This window comes from Ambystoma mexicanum, chromosome 2p (genome assembly GCF_040938575.1).
Source record: "Ambystoma mexicanum isolate Mex_15411 chromosome 2p, UKY_AmexF1_1, whole genome shotgun sequence".
In the NCBI taxonomy this organism is placed as follows: domain Eukaryota; kingdom Metazoa; phylum Chordata; class Amphibia; order Caudata; family Ambystomatidae; genus Ambystoma; species Ambystoma mexicanum.
Window position 1 is genome coordinate 1,202,144,194 of NC_090923.1, and position 12,329 is coordinate 1,202,156,522.

A 12,329-nucleotide genomic window follows, 5' to 3' on the forward strand; every position below is an offset into this window, starting at 1 on the left:
TCAATGCTCATCATACTGCCCTATCACCCTGTTAAACAATGACGCCAAGGTGATGCTAAAATTCTGGCGAGGAGATTAGCACCACTTCTCGCAAACATTATACACCCAGACCAAACGGGTTTCATCCCGGGCCGCAGCACCCAGGACAGTATCAGAAGAACAATAAACATCATTGAATCAGCAAATAGGATGAGAGCGGAAATGGTGGTCCTGTCGCTAGATGCACACAAAGCCTTCGACATGCTAGACTGGGGGTACATACAAGCAACGCTGCTGCACTACGGATTCAGCTCAAACTTTGTAAAATGGACACTAGCCAATTACCAACACCCCTCTACCAGGCTTAGACTAAATGGGAACAGATCGGACAGTATTAAGATAACGAGAGGCACCAGACAAGGGTGCCCCATGTACCCCCTGATATTTGCGCTCTCAATGGAGCAGTTCGCCAGCATAATCTGCCACAACCCGGCAATACGCGGCCTTGAAATCCAAGGGGAATCGTACAAAGCCGCCCTGTATGCCAACGACGTGCTACTAACACTCACCCGGCCGGAAACATCGACGGTGGCTCTGTGGCAAGAGCTTGAAGCATTCAGAGGGGCATCAGGATTCCAAGTAAATCTCTCCAAGTCAACAGCAATGGGGGTCAACATGCCGAGGAAGCGCCAGAACGAACTAGAAGCCGATCTCCTGATTCCAGGGGCGAAATCGCAACTCAGTTATCTGGGGGTCCAGGTGCCAAACAAATCAGAAAGAATATACAAACTAAACTTCCTCCCACTGTTTAAAGAACTTAAAAAGGATCTGGCCCGTTGGCAGAAACAAGAAATCTCATGGTTTGGCAAGATCAAAGCCCTAAAAACAAACCTGGTTCCGAGACTACTCTACTATTGCCTAGCCCTCCCAGTAACTGTCCAGAAAAAAGACATACAGAAGCTGCAGACGGACATTCTGAAATTCGTTTGGGGGGCAAGAAAGCGCGAATACCGAGGTGCATTATGCTTCGTGGCTCAACGGTTGGCGGTCTCGGGGTCCTCGATGTGTCCAGGTACAACCTAGCGGCTCAGCTTTCACAGTCCTTTGCATGGCAGACCATCACCAATAAACCCTATTGGCTAGACCTGGAGGAATCCTGGTGTCTGGTCCCAATAAAGTCGCTCCCACACATGAAGAAACGAGGAGACCCCCCAAAAACACAGTGATGAACTGGCATAAAGCAGCATGACAATGGAAGTGTAGAACCACGGTGGTGCCCTAATCCCAATCTGGGACAACCCGGACTTTGCCCTAGGTATCACCCCAAGCAACTTCCACAAATGGGAAGATATCCACACTATACAAGTTGCTCGACAGGACGGACCCAAGTAAAAAAAGAGGCCTACGTGCTGAAATGGGAAAAAGACTGAGCCAGAGACATAGATCCCGAGGAATAGGGCCAAATCTGGGCCAGGGGACACAAAAGCTCCAAATGTGTAACCAACAAAGATGGGGCATTTAAAGTGTGCTAAAGATGTTACAGAACTCCAGAGATACTTAACAAATGCAACCCATCTATTCCCCCGCACTGCTGGAGAGGCTGCCCAGACAAGGGATCGCTATATATCTCCTCCTATGGACATGCCCCAAGGCCACCCAATTCTGGCACACCGTCTTAGAACAAATCAAAGCGATCACTGGTCTCACGATCCCATGGGACCCGGGAATAGTCTTACTAGGGGCAACCGGGGATGGGCAGTTCCCTCTGACCGGCCGAAGGGCAGACTTATGCTTACACCTCCTGACGACTGCCAAGATATCTATAGCCAGACTCTGGAAACAGCTGTAAGGCTCAGCAATTCCAATGCAGTGGTCCAAATGTTGGGACATAATCGCAGCTGAAAAAGTCACAGCCATCCGGTTCGGGAACAGAGACAAGTTCTACCAGACCTGGGCTCCCTTCCTGGACTACACACAGCAGTACCCACGGCTGGCAAGGCAACCCCCAACACTGCGATGGTTGGAAAAATTGGACCACCTGGAGGACCCAAGGCATAACCCTGAAACCCGAGCGTGGCATAGGAACTAAACAGGCAGAACACTCCGGGTCAGCAATCACAAGGCCCCTTGCGAAGAACCTTCAAGCGAGCTAGACGACCAAGTGCGCTGATGTGCATTTCCTCCTCAGATCATGCGTAAAGCCAAACTGCTGTCTCTCAAGTTCCCTGTCCACCCTTGTCCCCCTCCCTCTTCTACCCCCAAGGACTATTCTGTTGAAGATTTTTGGTTACTTTGATCCTTGTTATTGTTTGTTCTCAGTTATCCTAGCTGTAATCTTCTCAGGTGTCTATTGATGTGTGCTGAAAAGCTGGAATGTATAAAACCAATAAAAATATATTTTTTAAAAAAAATGATTTTGCTCCTTTTCATAGCAGGTACGAAAGCACAACAACCTCTGCTTGTGCACCCTTTCAGCTGCACAGTCCACACGTATTGTCAAGGTTTGATAGCTACTTTTCATTGTTAGGCCCTGACAGCCACTTCTTAAGCCCCCACCCCATATATTGCTTCATGACTCATTAGGGGTCCACCTCGATTTCTTATCCCACTTAAGGCACTCATTGACACATTGCTTATTAGGAAACTGACTCTTAACTTCCAGAGTGCACTGAAAAAGCATTTTTTGATTGGCACACTACAGTGCTGGATTAAACCCTGTGGAGGCCTCTACGCAGGCAACATTTTGGGGCCCCCAAGCAAATGATCTCCTGGTACCTCTTCTTTTCAGGCGCCAACATTATGGGTCTACAAAAGAGCGACGGCAAACAATATTTACGATTTGTTGAAGAAAATGAAAGAATTCTTAAGTCTCGGCCAAAAATGAGTAAAAGTGCTGAACAAGATAGATTTGTTCTGTTATGGTAGATGGTAAAGTTAATCAAACCTCATTGTAAAAGCTAACTTACTTAGTAACGCAGACGTCAGGTATATATACTCAATGTTCTCGAAGCTGCTACTCGCGAATATTCTACTAGGGTCTGGAGTCGGCGGGAACACGCAACACACTAACTTGGTGCGCACGCGCTAGTGGGATAACATTGAACTAAGCAGTGTGCACGCCGGCTGCTAGATGGAGATGACCATCACTACTGTACATTACATGTATGTAGTTTGCAACAGATCATTTTACAAACTGACAGCTGCCAGAAGATTAGCTTTTAAGAGACAAGCTATTATGTGAATCTGATGTCTCTGGTTTATGTTTGTTTGTTTGTTTGTTTGTTTATTGATTTTGTATAGCGCGCCAAACCCAAGGGTAACTGGGTGCAACAGAGAGCAGAAAAACATGAGTTCTTAAAAGCTTAGTTACAGGGTAAGGCACAATACAAATATGAAACGTGACAATTCGACAAATCAGTTAAAGAATATACATATATACAAACAAATTGGGTAGGATCTGTATGTATGAGTAGAGGCAAGGTTAATCTTAGGGGTCATTAGAGTGTAGCCATGTGAGAATATTCCGCTTAAAGCTATAGTAGGATTGGTCTGTTCTAATGTTAAGTGGGAGCGTTTATATACTTGAAGTTGTTAATGGGTACGTTACATTAATACAGTATTTTCTCTATAGAGTCTTTAAAGTAAAAGTTTTGTTTCCTTCAGTTGATTCATTTGTTTCTATCTTTTGGAAACCATTTAAGAAGTCTTGATTGTAATTTTCTTACAAGATCAAATCAATATCATTTTGATCTGTTGTTGTGGATACGCTAAAGGGAGTGGGGCTAATAGGAAGGTGCCTACTTTGCCTATTTGGTCATCCGGGACTGGAACACTCCATATTGAGAAACTGAAGGTTAACTCCCACATCAACTGAGAAAGTAGTCATTGTCTGACTCTTAACTTCAGAGCAAACTGAGAAGGCACTCATTGATTGACAGGCTGGGAAACTGAGTCTTAACTCCAGAGCGCATTGAGAAACTATTCATGGAATGACAAGCTGCATGCTGGGAAACCTAGCCTCAGGGTAAAGAGAGTGCCATACTCCTCAACCACCCTAGACCATGGACATGCATACAAATAGCACAACAGACCAAGTGATGACTGGACCCCAAGGTGAGGGACAATGCCAACAACCAGAGAGATGACGTTTTCTTTTACTTTCCACTGTGGAATCTGTTTCTTTGTTATCGTCACAGACCATACCGTACCACATACCACAAATATCACGCATACTACACATGCATCACACGGTTTATAGTGACATTTTCGAATGTCACATTTTCTAATGCCTTTTTCTCAAATGAAAAATGCCGGGAAAAAAATGTCGAATTTATTTATTTATTTTTATTTATTTTTAATGGGGGGGTTCCCCCCGCTTGTTTTGACCCTATTTTTACTAACTAAACCAAAAGAAATATATAAAATAAATAAAATAATATTCAGAATTTTTTGGGGGAAATTTTAACTGGATACCGCATCACACCACACATATCACACAACACACATACTGGGAAAACCACTGACACACATACACACACATTGCATGTTACACAAACCACATACCAAACACTGTGTACAATGCACATAATACACAATGCACATGCCACACATTCACATGCAGGATACCATACACCCCCCACATATCATAAAATACAAGACAGACATCACAACATGCAGTGCTCAATTCCACTGTTAGACATCCTCACCTTATTTTGTGCAAATTGACCTCCCAATTGTTGTCCTCAGAGACAGGACATACCACCTTCAAATTAATAAGGTTGCCTCTGTGGCTTGGCTGGAGGCAAATGTTGCATTTGAGGTGTGGGTGCATGTGGAGTTGGAGTGGGAGGATGGTGAGGGAGGAAGAGAGGAAGGTTTTCTAAACCTCCCACCAAACAACAGACGCTCAGCTGCTTCCCTCCCCTGACTCTCACTGGAAACACATAGGTGTAATTTAAAGGAGAGGGGGGCAAGGGTTTTTGCCCCCAACTTTCATGTCACACCATTTTGTCCCCCTCATTTGGTAGGGGCCCCTTTCCATTAGATGTCATGCCCCCTACCCCCAATATTTTCAACAAAGTTACTCCACTGTGGAAACCCCTTGCAGGAAAAAGAAGTGGCACCTAAAACTCTATAAAATGGCATTTTAAAGGTCCAAAGTAACATCTCAACTATCATCGGTGTATATGAGGAAGGACACCTTGAAAGTGGGATTTGGTGAAGTTCAGAATTTGCATTAAAATCTGAGTAACATATAATATGACATAGTGTAGAGATGAAGTCAGGCATCCTCAATCAAAGCTCTGCCCCCATGTTGCCTATATGTTGGGAACCAGAGATGACACCATGTGCATTTCGAGTAAGAATCCAATACCACAGAGAACCTTTGAGACAAAGTATCCATTGAGAAAACCCTATATAAATGCACAAAGGCATAGTGTTCTTTTGGATGAGGTACCAGAAGAAATGTGCATTTGAACAAGAAGAGGAGCCTGATGATGTCATACAAAGTAGGAGCTGAATCATCTAGAAGACGAATGAGGAACAGGAACGCAAGCATTCTATAAGAATTGAGGAGAAGGTGGTAAAGATGAGCAACATTTAGGGCTTGAGATGAAGATGCTCATGCTACAGAAATTCAGAAGATTATGTAAATCAGTTTACACATGTACAGTTGCAGAAACATAAGTAGGGAAAAAATAATTCTTAAAGGCTGGCTACGTATGCACCAATGTATGTATATACATAGGAATGTATAGAACCACACAATGTTCCACAACGCACTTTAGCGGGCTCTTGAACTCCATGAACTAGAAAAACGACTTTCAAATGTGTGGCGCAGTTGGAAATTACTGATGGCAAGGCGAGTTTCAAGAAAGATTTGGGTTGGCCCAGCCCCAAGTAAACAAGCTACAGTGAAATGGATGCCTGTCAAAAAGTTACAATGAACGTGAGAAAAGAATATGCTCTTGTTTGAGGCAATATGAAAAAACACTGAAGGCGTCAAGAGTTAATCATTTAATAGGATTAAATGCTGCAAAAAGCTCAAAAGAGTGGTCTCGAAGTCACATGGGTGAGATCGAAATAGCTCAGGTCAAGCTGTACCGAAACCAAGAGGACAGAGAAGCTACACTCCCTTTATTTTCCAGACGAAGGCAACATTTATAAGGCCATGTTCAAAGCCTAATTGTCTGACGGACTGTAGGAGTTTTGGAATTACAGGCAGCCATAGTGCGAGGAGAGTGGCCATGCTCGAAGGATTCGATGATGAGGGCAGACCTTGGAGAACAGTGATTGCTAGTGAAGAAGGGTTTAGATTAACTGATGTCACTGACAGGGATATGTTGAAAGACGACCTGTCAGATGACGAAGTGGTGTTCGAGATGAGCATCACATATTCGATTAGAACAGAAAGGAGAGAGATCCCACAGCGAATGGTGATCATGCGACAACGTCCGGCATATTTTGATGAGGACATGGAGAAGCTGCCAATTTCTTTGTGGACTACAGGTCCTTATGACGTAGGACTATTCAAGGGGGTAGGAGAGGTTAAGATTAAACTGAAACCAGGAGCAATTCTGCTTTGGGGAAGGCAGTACCACATGTCCCGAGAGGCAGATGAGGGGAGACTTTTAAGACTATCTCCGCTATGATGGACCAAGGCATTCTAGTGACGTCAGAGTCACAATTCAATACAGCCGTGTATCTGATAAAAAAATTGAAAGGAGGGTTGTGGTGTTTAATTCAGGACATGTGCCCAATTAACCAGATTGTAGAGGCAGAGTTTACTCTAGTTCCGAATCCAGCGGTGATTCTGTGTAATATCCCAGTAGTGGCACGATATTTCACAGCAATTGACTCGAAAAATGTGTTTTTCTCAATCCCATTGCATAAAGACTCCCAAGATCCTACGTCATTTACGTTCCGTCAGACTAAATTGAAAAGTACCCATTTGCCCCAAGGGTATTGTGAGTCTCCATCAATTTTCAACAGAGTCCTGCAGATGGACCTAAGCAATATAGATTTGCCAAGTGTTATGTTGCAATACATAGATGATATTATAGTTTGCAGTACGTCGGAAGAAGAGTGTAGACGAGACTCAATTCAGTTAATGATTTTTCTTGCCGAATAAGGATATAAGGTGGTCAAAGAGAAATCGCAGTACTGTCAAGAAGAAGTGTTGCACATAGAACAGCTAATGTCGCACGAAGGAAAGAAAGTCACAACTGAAAGGGCTGAGGCAATTTTGAAAACAGCAAAACCACAAACGGTAAAGTAAATGCAACAGTTTATAGTACTGTGCAATTATGTTAGAGCATGGGTATTTGATTACAGTTCATATACAAGGCCATTGTTGCAAGCCCTGAAAAAGGCACAACAACGTCAGGGAAAGATTGAATGGACTGAGGAAATGGAGGAAGGATTTGATGAGTTGAAAAAAGCAATCAGACAGAGAGAAGCTACACTCCCTTTATTTCCCAGATGAAGGCAACATCTTCAAGGCCAAGTTCAAAGCCTAATTGTCTGACGGACTGTAAGAGTGTTGATAGATGGTGGGCTAATTGGTGGGGTGGCATGATCATGCCGAGCCTCCATGCACCTGGGATGGTAGCCTGCGTGCTGCTAGCATGAAGAATATTCCAGAAGGGAACAAGAGTGCCAAACCAATCATAGAGGGTCATGTAATGAAGAGCCCTATAGTTTGCAGAACCAACTGCTCGTCGTGTATTTAGTGATGATCATGGTGACCAGTTATTTGGGATGAGCTTAGATGCCCACCTGACTCAGGTACCCAATTATAACCTCTGGCTATCTAGAATGTATACCTAGATGTTCAGTTATAGCCAATCACCATTATTCATAAGCTTTGTAGTTTGCCACGTAATGTGATGTCAGCAATGATGAGTTTTTGTTATAAAAGAGCATTTTTTTCTGAAATGTATTGAGATCGAGTTGTGCAGCGTCGGATGATGCCATGTTGTACTCCATGTCTTAGACAATTGATATTAAAACAGAAATCCTCTTTGCCAACTCCCTGAGTTATTTTTATTATTGATGTATGAGTAACTTCTACATCCCCATCCACCTCTGAGTATTGCTACCTCATGTTAAAGGGCTCTTGGGTCTAAGAGTTCACTAACATAACATTACCAGCACATAAAACTCTTTAATGCAGCACTTATTAGGTCCAAAAGCAGTGCCTCAATATTCTGTGGAGTAGAAACACACCTTAAAAGTGGGATTCAGTGGGGGTGCAAGAGAGCCATTACTAAAGTTAGCGGCTTAAACTGGGAGTCCGCAGATGCTGAGGCCTGCGCGGAGTTGCAGCTGCTCTTAGAACGTTTCCTGGTGTTATAACCTTACCCCTACCCATCTTGAAGAGCCGCCTATCTGGTGGAGGAACACAGAGCTGCATCGGCGACGTGCAGTTTAGTGGGAGGAGCGGTGGCCTGTCGTGCAGCAAAGATGGGGCTAACATCTGTGTGGCGGCCCCGGGCTGGATCATCCTGGTGGCCGCAATACTCCGTCCGAATGAAGAGACATTGAGGTGCAAAGGTTGGTGCCAAGGTATGGACCAGACACTCACAGGATGTCCTCTGGTGGACGGACACACAAACCCAGAGGAGCTGGACACATCGCACACTGCATTGGACTGGTGACCGTGATGGAGCACAGACTCCTCGTTGGAGTTAAGCCATCTCCTCAAGCAGGCTCGGACTGGCCTATAGGGTAATAGGGCAATGCCCGAACCAAAAACACAAAATGCTAGTGTGGGCCAGCTTTTTGTGTCAAAGTGGGCCACTTTTTTGGCCAATGTGGGTAAGTTTGATAAGTCACTTCACTATGCGGCTAGTAGTTTTGACCATTGTTGCTGAATAAATATTCTTTAAATTACACAATGGGTATTATTCAAACAGTCTGTCAGAAAAATAATTAATTGTCATTTGCAACTGAGGCCCACTTTTTCATTGCTGCCCGAGACAATTTTATGCGCCAGTCCGACCCTGCAAGCTCTCTGGACAGGATACTATCTCCCACCTCCTTTGGCAGGGGGACGACTGGGGCCGGGACACAGCAGAGCGTTGTGCCAGAGGCCCGGCCTCCTTCCTGTGATGCAGCTGGTGAGCCTGGCGCAGTCGCTCACAGCTGGGGAGGGGCCTCGATTTTGTGGCACTGTGTACACCCAGCTACTGGCACTGGAACCCCTCTTTACACTGGGATTGCAGAGAACTTCTCCCCCAATCATCCCTCAATGCATAGCTGCCTCCAACATGGATCAAAATCTTCTTTTCCCAAGCTGCTGCCTGCCTCAGGAAGTAACAAATAAGATGAGGCGGCCTGATCACCTCCTCAGAGACACACTCATAGCCAAAGGAGGCTGCAAACAAGCTAAATTAAGTTTCTCCAAAAAGATCCACACCTCACCTTTAGGAATGCAACGCCAGGCAGCAGGGGGCTCAGAGACTTCTTCGTCGACGGCTGGCGAGCCGCAGGCTCTGTCGGAATCCCCTGAACTGACCACTTCAGGCTCTAGTGGAATGCCCCCCCCCCAGAATACACCATGCTCCTATCCCAAATGAAGGCAGGTTTGGATTCAATTGCAAGCCAGGCGACCTGGTTTTTAAAGTGGAGATGTTGCAGCACAGAATCAATAAGGAGAGTCGCTGAATTTCAGAGGCCCAGACTTGCATCGAATCTCTGGAGATATAAAGGCAGGCGGTCCAGGACCTTCAGAAGGAGATGAGGGGCATCAAAGACAAGAACGTAGACCAGGGGGTAAGTGTCAGCGTGTCCACATTGTTAGTTGGGCTGGACGCGCCGGACATGACGCAAGGGGATAGGGAGTGGCAAGAAGGGGTTGCGGCAGTTGCCGCCTCATGTTTAATAAAGGAGGTTCTGTTACACCTCCTGGCTCCCTCGTACATTTGGGAGCGGGCCCTCAGGGTACTTCGCACAAGGGGTGCCGAGTCAACAGTGAGGTCCCACAGAAACATACTCAGACTTCCAGAAGTAACTAATATTCAAAACATGGAGACATGCATTGTGAGTTTCATTAAAGAAGTGTTACAAGACCCCCCTCTCTTGTCACAATACTGGTTGAGCAGGAAAACAGATCACTCACCTCTGTCCCGAAACCTGTGCAGAATCCAAGACCACTTATTGCCCGTCTACGGAACTATAGCGACTGGGACACAATACTTCAACGAGCATGACAATTAGGTCTTTTAAATTACCAGGGTGTGTGGTTATCGTTTTACCCAAACTCTACAATTGCCACCCAGAAAGCGTGACATTCCTTTACAGCGTTGACACAGAAACTACTAGAGACAGGCTCGAAGTACGCTATGCTATTTCCCTCCAAACTTAGGGTCATTCATGCAGGCAAAACTCACCTTTTCACCAGTCCTGAGGAAGCTATTGCATTTCTAGACTCTATGCCTGGGTGTTCAAATAGCAGGAGCAAGACCAATGACACTTGAACCTAGGACCATTTTCTTTTCATAAGTTTTGTCTGTGATTGTGGGTGTAAGTGTCTAGACCCAAGGTTGTTCATAATCCATGCAAGTTGACGGGTAGAATTGCCTGATACAGTCCAATAAGCAGCTGTGTATGGTTTCGATATGTTCATGTTTGTAACCAAGCAGCCCATATGTATTTATTTATTTGTTATTTATTTATTTATTTATTTATTTATTTGTATAGCGCACCGAGCCCTGAGGCATCTGGGTGCATTTCTTACATGGAAAAAGCAAGTGTTACAGGATATGTACAGTAATAATTACTGAAGTACAGTATTGAGATATGGTCAGACATGGAAAGCACACACATAATATACATAATTACACTGATATCAGAGGTCGTCCAAAGTGCAGTGGTAAGTACAGGAAAACAGCAAGAGACGGGAAGCATTCTAGGTCTCTTGTGAGAGGAGCCAGGTTTTTGTTTTTTTCCTGAAATATTGGAAGGATGGTTCAGATCTCAGTGATAGTGGCAGCGAGTTCCAACTTTTAGCTGCTAGCACTGGGAAGCTACTCCCTCCTGCCCTCTGGAGTTTAAATCTGGGGACCTTTAGAGAGTGAAGTTGCAGTGATCTAGTTGGTCGGTTAGACACATTTTGTGAAAGATTGTCTGACAGATAGCTGGGCGCTAGTTTGGCAAGGCACTTATGAGTAAGTGAGATGGTTTTGAGCTCTATCCTCTGGTTGATCGAGAGCCTATGGGTATGACGTTTTATCTCAGAAATGTGGTGGGCCCAAGGTAGGTTTAGCGCTGATCTAAGGGCATTGTTTTAAATAAAGTGTAGCTTTTTTAGGTTGTGCTGATTCGTTCCTAAGTAGAGTGCATTACAGTAATCTAGTTTGGAAAGAATTAGGGCTCTGGATAATGAGATGCAGTTGGTTGTTGATATAAACGGTCTCCAGATGTTAATTAACTTGCACGTATAGGCAGTAGAGGAAGCTAACGCGTTAGTTTGTCTTGCCAATGAAAGAGAGGAGTCTAGGTAAATGCCTAGGGTTTTCACGTCCTTAGAAACCTTAATGTTGTTACCGTCAATGTTAAATGAGGAGAACTGCTCAGTCTAGTTTGGGATCCTAAGAGGAGTAGCTATGTCTTGTCATCATTGAGGCAAAGACCATGCTTGGCCATCCAAGTTTGTAAGGTGTGGGTGATGTCATTAAGTACTTTGGAATCGTGGTTGTAGTCGCCGGTGATAGGGAGGAGTATTTGGGTGTCATCCACATAGTTTGTGTAGGTGACACCCAACTTGTCAAGGTCAACGAAAAGAGGCTTTGTGAATACATTGTATAGCGTGGGAGACTCACAAGAGCCTTGAGGGACTCCGTATGTTACTGGGACTGGTTTGGCAGAGGCCGACGGTGCAAAGACTCTCATAGATCTACTGTTTAGAAATTACTGAATCCAAGAGTTCGCATTGTCAGAGAAGTGTGCTGCTGTCGAGAGGTGCCTGCAGAGGACTGTGTGGTTTACTAAGTCGAAGGCAGCCGAGAGGTCTAGTAGTAGTAATAGGGCAAGTTTCCCATTGTCTTTTAGTAAGTCCATTTCTGTCTTGATGTCAATTAATGCTGTTTCAGTTCTGTGCCTTCCATTTACACCACGATTAGTTCTGTCAGTCCCAGTGGCCTACCAGTGGAGAGATTTGTCACTGCAGCGACTCCTCTTGACCCTCATGGCAAAAGCCCGTTTTTATGGAAATTTGTAGTTTGGGGTTGCTACACGTCAAGTTGGAATTTGGTAGTGAGGGACGGGGTGGGGAGACAGAATGGAGTTTTGTTCAATAGCTCATCATAACCCTTTACCCTGACCATGACAAACCTGTTGATTGTATC